Source organism: Schistocerca piceifrons, chromosome 1 (genome assembly GCF_021461385.2).
Source record: "Schistocerca piceifrons isolate TAMUIC-IGC-003096 chromosome 1, iqSchPice1.1, whole genome shotgun sequence".
NCBI classification, from domain to species: domain Eukaryota; kingdom Metazoa; phylum Arthropoda; class Insecta; order Orthoptera; family Acrididae; genus Schistocerca; species Schistocerca piceifrons.
The window spans coordinates 1,098,634,973-1,098,643,751 of record NC_060138.1 but is presented as its reverse complement, the minus strand read 5'-3'; positions in this window follow the sequence as shown (position 1 = coordinate 1,098,643,751).

Sequence of the window (8,779 nt, the reverse complement as noted above, 5' to 3'; positions counted from 1 at the left end):
ATTTATTGCAATGTTTTTATCACCGGCAAACAAAACAAACTTGGCTTCTGGTAACGTTACTGATGAAAAAGCAGATTTATGTTTTTCCACAATTTCCCTAAACTGCTTATGCCAAAACCGTTATGATTGATTTGAATTGGCACAGCCAAGCTTCTAATCTTCTGATGAACTGGTCATCAACGAGACTTTAAACCATAATATTGCTTCCTTCAGGATATGAATCCTTGTGCCACTGACTCCCTCCATCAAAAAGTATAAATTAATTCTGTTTGTGAAATTGAAAAACATTCAATTTCTTTGGCTGGTTGATCTTACAAATACGGTTTTCTTCTTTCACATTTATGTATGTTCATTCATGTTCAAGTTATATCCTTCACTCAAAACACTGCCATTCCATTCAAATGCTCTTCGAAGTTGTTTGCTGATTCTGACAGAATTACAGTGTCATTGGAAACCTCAAAGTCTTTATTTTTTCTCTCAGAACTTTAATTCCTAGTCCAAATTATTCCTTGGTTTCCTTTACAGCTTGCTCAATAACAGACCTTATGTCACTTCCTTCTCAACCACTCCTTTCGTTTCATGCTAGTTCCTAAATGGGTTCAGAACTGGAAAGTCAGCTCAGACAGCAAATTTTGCCTTCTTAAATGAAGTATTAAAAGTAGTGGATGATAAGCAACAGGTATCTGGGATATTTCTGTATCTAAATAAAGCCAGCGATGTTATTGAGCATGGAGTTCTCTTGCATAAATTAAGTAATTATGGAATTAGAGGCCAGTCTGAAAGGCGGCTCCAGTAGTTTCTCAGTAATCAGCAGCAGTTGACAGAAATAAAACACAAAGATAGTGAAACACAAAACTTTCTAGTTTTTACAGTGATAAGGAGAAAAATCAAGTCCGGAGTCCCACAAGTGTCAGTTCTGGGACCTGTCCTATTTCTGCTTTATGTAAATGACTTGGCTAGTAATATACATGATAGAACCACTGTTCTCTTTGCAGATGACACTAATATTATAATTAAATCACAGAATGAGGAAAATCTGCAGGAGGCTGCAATGTCAGTTATGCACACCGTAATGCACAGGTTCAGGACCAATAGACTCATCATTAACACCGAAAAAACTGTGACAGTTAACTTCCACACCACACAAAACCTCCATCCTGCAAACCTTGTCTTCACAATTGAAGGAAAAAAAGTGACTAAGGTCATTCATACAAAATTTCTAGGCATTCAAAAATGGTTGAAATGGCTCTGAGCACTATGGGACTTAACATCTATGGTCATTAGTCCCCTAGAACTTAGAACTACTTAAACCTAACTAACCTAAGGACATCACACAACACCCAGTCATCACGAGGCAGAGAAAATCCCTGACCCCGCCGGGAATCCAACTCGGGCGCGGGAAGCGAGAACGCTACCGCACGACCACGAGCTGCGGACTCTAGGCATTCATGTTCAGGCAGATCTGAAGTGGGAGGTGCACCTAAGCAATTTAAATAAGAGACTGAATTGACTAGTATATGCTGTTAGGATGCTCACTCAGAATACAAGCTGCTCATCAATGCTGACAGAGTACTTTTGTAGGTACAGTCACTACTTATGTACAGAATAATTTTTTGGGGGAATTCCACAAATTCTACAAAAACATTTAAAATACAGAAAAAGATTATCAGGATGATACAAAAGCTAAATGCAAGGATAGAACCCTTTTTAAAACTCTCAAAATATTGCCTCTGCCTTGCTTTTATGTATACAAAATACTAATTTTCACAAAATAGAGCATGTTACAAAAAGGAAAACCTCTTCAGACACAACTACCATATACACACACATATGAAACTATGCAGAAGATGAACCTACACATGAACACAGTAAATACAAACTTCTGCAAAAGAGGATTGTATCATACTGGAGCTATGTTATGTAACCACTTGCCTTCTCACCTGAAATGCATACCAACATTAAATGCATTTAAAATAGAGTTAAAACAGTTTGTGCGTGACCACCACTTCTATTCTTTGTCTGAATTTATGGAACATCATAATAAGTAAACCTCATTTACCAAATTTTACTAATTCATAACATAGTGTACATTGTGCTCATCATGTCATCTAACTTAATAACTGCTATTATAACATGTAGAAGCAATGTAGTACACAAACTCACGTTGTTATGCATTTTGATTAGGTCAACAGTGTGGTCAAAATGACTACACTATTGTAAATTTGCCAAGTTTATCATTTTCCTATATCACATGTACAAACAATGTCCTAAAATGATTCTTCGACAAATAAATAAATAGTATTAATAACTGCTGTATGATTTCTGTACAAGTTGTAAATAACTTTTTGCTCTCCATATTTTACAACAGCCACCTTCAGAATTTCGAAGAGAGTAATTGAACCACATAATCTTCTTTGTGTAAGTATACAAGTGCTATAAATATGGGTTTTCGTTTCCTTAATCTATTTTTTAAGATAAGTCATATGGTCAATATTGCCCCTCATGTTCCTACTATGGGAACGAGGTGAGTATAGAGGTATACTGAACAAACTGTCCCACAAATATCTGCACATAAATATATATTTCCACAGTAGTCATACATGTGTACACAGCAACGGACATAAATGCAGACTGGTAGAATAACATGGCGGCTCGAATGTCCAATCTCAGTCAAAGATCATGTTGTTCATGGTCGATATGAGTTATTGACACCACATGCCCCCCACCCCACCCCCGCAGGACAGAGTACCACAGGTGAGTCTTGGCTGGAGACTGTGTGGGCCTTGACACTGTTGGTGGTCGTACGAGATGGTAGACGCATGACTGGGATCTCCACCTCGACTGGGGTGGGGTGCGGAGGCGGAACGACGGGAGGCAGCTCCACCTCGAAGTCATTGAGCCAGCGAGGGCGGAAGATGTGGAGGCTGGCCTGTGAGTAGGCCGGTGGAACGGCAGATGGCAGGGTGAAGGTGTGGGAAGCTTGGATGATAACCAAGCCGTCCGGCGAGATGAAGGTGCAGCGTGGATGTGTGTGATGTCCTTAGGTTGGTTAGATTTAAGTAGTTCTAAGTCTAGGGGACTGACGACGAAAGATGTTAAGTCCCATAGTGCTTAGAGCCATTTGAACCATTTTTGATACACGGATATGCCATAATCGAAGCTTTGTTCCGTTGATATTTGGTCAGCTGTCAGGATGTAGAGAAACCTTGGAGTAAGTATACTGGCTTTACCAACAAGATTTCACATGCAAATAGTCCTGTGAGAAAACGAAGCGCCGTGTCATATTCCAGCGGCTTGTAGCATCTTCAGATCTGTTCATCTTGAGAGTCCAGAAATCGGCCTTTCGCACCATCTACCAGAGGATAACCTGACGACATGTCTGAAAGCACAGAGAAGGGTTACGCAGTGTTTAGCAAACTGGACTCGGATTCTGGAGGACGATGGCTCAAACCCACGTCCAGCTTTCCTGATTTAGCTTTTCCGTGATTCCCCTAAATTAAATGCCACGATCGTTCCTTCGAAGGACACGACCTCTTTCTTTTTCCATCCTTTCCTAATCCCAGCTTGTGTTCCATCTCTAACGACCTCGTCGATGGGGCATTAAACACTTATCTCCTCCATCTTACTTCTGAAAGCAGTGATGACACAAATGATTAATGTGACAATGATTCTGATTTAGAAATATAAAATACTGAATAAAATACCCGAAATTTTACTCGAAGCCGGAAAATTTATAATTTTAGACCAGCTATTTTGAATTTTGTAATTCTGACACCGGATTCCTAATCAGCGACCCAAAGAACATATGAAGAACACAGTTTTGTGGGCTTTTATATCCACTTTTCTATTAGTTGGTCCACTGTGCTGCGCCAGCTCTGCCAGACTCGTGCCGCGAGGGCTTATCATTCGCTGAAGCTTTTCAACCCTTATCGCTTATGAAGGCATAACTAGCCCTTTGTGAGCACATGACAAAGGAAACTGGCCCACATGTCGAGTGCAGCCCTGTGACATGGGACTGCCGTGTCCACACGCTTTCATTGACTCCCATATTCTGGAATTCCGATAGTCAATAGGAAATTTCCTTATAAGCGAACTCTCACTTCTTTTATTAGCAATTTAAGTTGTTCAATCATTGCCTAACAGGAGAAGGCATCAACAATACACAGAAAATGCAATGTGAAAGGTGTCATTTATTGATCTTCTGTAACTGTTTTGCTCTTCGTCAGTTCATCCCACCCCTACTAGAGAGACAGAAATGGGTATGACATGAAAAAAGTTGGCCAAGTAACAGGCAGACATGTTTTCGTGGTATTACGTATTTTCGTACATATTTCACCAATTTCCATTACATGCAGGGTGACAATTATTGAACTATATGAAAAAAACGTAAATTAGTTACAAACTACGACGTGCCTACACTTTATTCAACATGTAAACGTCACTACAGATATTGGGATTTAGTTTGACATGTTCGACGTATGTGCCATCATTTGCGAAGGTGTGGGCATAGGAATAGCGAAATTCTTCATGACCAGCTGAGGTGTTGGAACATCGACGCTGTCGATTCCCTCCTGAATGGCTGTTTTAAGCTCAGCAATGGTTTTGGGGTTATTGGTGTACACTTTGTTATTGATATAGCCCCACGAAATGTGTGTTCAGATCCGGAGAACATGGTGGCCAATCGCGGCCCATGCCAGTAATCTCAGGTTAGCCCAGAGCCAGAATGCGGTCCCCAGTGTGCTCCTCCAGGACATCAAACACTTTCCTCCTTCAATGGGGTCGAGCTCCGTGTTGCATGAACCGTATCGTGTAGAAATCAGGGTCACTTTGGATAATGGGGATGAAACCATATTCCAAACCTTTATGTACCGTTCGGTAGTTACTGCGCCATCAAGGAATATTGCACCGCTTTATCGTGACTACATATTGCACACCACACAGTCACTTATTGAGGGTGAAGAGACTTCTAGATCGCGAAATGTGGATTCTCAGATCCTCAAATGCGCCAATTTTGCTTATTGGCGAACCCATCTAAATGTAAGTGGGCTTCGTCGCTATACCAAACCATGCATACGCAAACTAATTCCCATCTTACCCCGCGGCCAACCGTGAAGTTTGAACGACCTAACGTAAAACGTCCAGAAGTTATGACGATTTTGTTTCATGTAGTTCAATAACTGTCACCCTGTAAATATGTACATATTTTGTGTTTTAATGTTAGATACAAATCCAGGATCTACCTGTAATGCTATTTTGTTAGTAGATTTTTTTCTGTTTGTCCTGCTGTGCGAGACGCCTAAATTAAAACTGGATGCCCAATTATTACAGTTTGCTGCGGTAGAGACTTGTTTGTTAGCGATTCCTTTCTAATACTTAGTGAAATTTCTCCAACTTGGATTTACAGAGCGTTTTTTGGATGTTATTTAGAAAACATATTTTGGTCTCGTGAACTTTTTTTTAGGCTCGTCATTCACATCTTCTACAATATTCTGAAACGCCTTCTAGCAGTCGTTAAGACTTCATTTCATCAGCTCTTGCCCACCTTGCCTCAGTCACTGTTATTAAAATACACATGTGAAGAATTTGGTGATGGTCATCATTTTCCAAAATATCGCCAATGATAAGACTTCATAGTCTCACATTTCTTTTACTTCTTGGTTGTTTCTCCTCCTTAATAAAATATAAAATGGTTAATGATTTTAATGTAATGATGTTGTCCACACCATTGTTTTGTAAAACTCGTTAGTTTTATCGAACATGGTACAAGACGCGTGTGTAGCTATCAGTACACGACAAATTATGTCTCGCTTTAATTCGGGGCAAGAGAAAATGCAGCAGCAACGAAGATGAAACTTCTCAATTGAGCGCCTAAACGATCAGATATGACATAAACGATATGTAACACCACAAAGCTAGACAGAAAGAGTTAACCAAGAGCAGGCATTGTCTGCAGGGGGAGCAACTGTTAAAACTAAGTTTTCGAAAACAGCCATAAGCGGACGTCGTATTTTTTACTATGACCCGTTTCTCTCTTCAAACGAACAAGAGTACCATTGCCAGCGCCAATGTCAATGTCATCACTTACTATCGTACTTTGAACGTAAGTACTATGGCACAGTCGAATTAAGCTTTAAAACTGTCAGCCAACTGTAAAGACACTCTTTTAATGCTGTCAGCCAACGTTAGACTGTATATTCTGATGATGCTCTTGTTCATTTGAAGAGCGAAACCGGTCATAATAAAAAATAGAAATTGCGACTGTTTTCGAAAACTTAGAAAGAGATAAGACGTAGCCAGAGCAAGTGTGAGATATTACAACGGTCGTCATGTTAAACCATCGTTTGGCGCATATTCAGTATGTCACTGGTCAACGCCGACTTCTAATATTTGCTCTGAATTTTACAGTACATTTTATAAATTTATTTAATCTTGTCATCATCAGTGTCCCTTAAGGGTACAGGGTACTTTTCCAGCTAAATATTATGTAAAAATCAACACCTATTTCTTTCAGGCATTGTTTATAACGTATACGTTATACGGATTTTTTGTTGATATCAGGTAACGCAGCACATTTTCTAAAAAGATTAGAAGTTTTTTTGAATATTTTTGAACCTGCTTAGGGCTATTAAATGTTATTTTTTTGTATAATTTAGTTGATTTTGCAGTAGAGCTTAGGTCTACTATATAAGTAGGGAGTATTGCAAGTTACAGAAGAAAAATTAGAGCAATGCTTTATAACCTTTAGGAAATATTTGTGCCTGAATTCTGAAAAATACAACTTGCGGGAAATTGCGAATGAAGGTATGAGTCCAATTAAACCGTGCCTCAGAACATTCCTGAAGCATGGTCTTCATCCAGCAGCATTTCTTCATCTTCAAGCTTCCTCTTGGCTTTCCTTTTTGCACTGCTTGCTTCTTTGGTAACTTGAAGAGCGAATCTTTCAGCTTCATGCATCCCTTGTCTGTCACACACAAGCAATTGATCCTCCATATTAGAGCCACATTTTATGCCTAAATTTCTCAGGACTTCCGATCTTCCTATCACTCCATCATTGAAGCATATCACTGCATCTAGCACACCAGCTTTTAATGTATTTACTCCTACAAAAACATCCTTGGGTAATCTTTCCCATATGGAATGGTTGAAACTTTCATTTGTATTCTGAGTGCCCCCATGAAGACATTTACTAAGCAAAACAGGGTCACTCAGGTCTCTAAAAATTGATTTTATTTCAGCCATAACAGGCTCAGGAAGAGAATGCTATGTTGGTATATTTGACCACTTTCTTTTGCTTTTTGGTAACCACACCAAGAATCTGCTCTTTGACGGCAAAATCCGTGAACAGGGTGGTCATCTGTGGACAACTTATGAAAGTAGGTGGCCCACACAGTTTTTCTAATTGCTGTAACATCATTCAGAGGTGCATTTCGTCTAATGACGAGTCCATAATAACTCTGAAGGAGGTCTATTTCAGTTTCTGTCAATCTGCCTCGGCCAGACAGAGATTTTCTATCAGATAGCAACTTTCCTTTCATTTATCTTCGTAGCTTCCTCAATCTAGCACCCATCCTCTTTTGCACATGTCCACAACATTCCAGTTTTGTTACTGTGGCATCACCATAAACATTGAACTCATTAATGTTATTGAAATATATGCCCCATCGCCTAGGTACTTCGTATATCTAACGTTATAAACGTGCACCGACCTCGAACTAATTTTAGAGCTCCATCATAATTCTTGGAACACTGATGTTCAATATGTCCTTTAGTGTTATCATGACAGGTATGGCAGTATATAGATAACATCAACAACTTTTCCATTCTCCAGAGAAGTAGCACTTACAAAACCATTCAAGGAACGATGTCCTCGACGTTACCATGGCCCATTAAGTGCAACAGCAATGTCCCTGATTCCACTAATATTTACAGTTGCATCTACTGCACGTTTCATAGATGCTTTAGACACAACCGTCAAGGCACCTAAAAGTATTTTTATGTACTTGCTGAACCTACTGGGAGGAGGAGGAAGGTCCATCAAACTACAAAACGTTTGAGCAGCCTTTTTTCCTTTTTCCTATTGCATGCATTGCATACACTCTCTTCAAATTCACATCATATAAATTACGCACAATGTTCGAAGTCATTTTCGAGGTAGATTTATTGCAGGATCTACACTTTGTTGTTTAGTTGTTTCCAGACAGCCTACACCATCACATTGTTCACATTTCGTCACTTCCTTTATCGAAGAAGATAAGATGCCCACATCAACAACAACAAATCCACTACAAACAGCGTCATTGTTAACACAAAAATTTGAATCACCAGGAGGCATGCCATGTGGGAGTTTCTTCCCTGAAGAACTGGTACATAGGTTACTTTCAACAGTGTGGCCGGCCGGTGTGGCCGTGCGGTTCTAGGCGCTGCAGTCTGGAACCGCGTGACTGCTACGGTCGCAGGTTCGAATCCTGCCTCGGGCATGGATGTTTGTGATGTCCTTAGGTTAGTTAGGTTTAAGTAGTTCTAAGTTCTAGGGGACTGATGACCACAGATGTTCAGTCCCATAGTGCTCAGAGCCATTTTTTTCAACAGTGTGGCTTGCTTTGTTTGTGAACTGGTTATCAGAGAATTTCCTTTTATTGAATTTCTTGATGCGTGGCATAGTTCGTATGTATTGCACACTAAGGGATATGTACCTCCACAAATTTATGTATCACTTGCGTAACAAACATTCAGTAACACGTGAACAAACTACTTCAGCGAAACAAAAGTAAACACCACA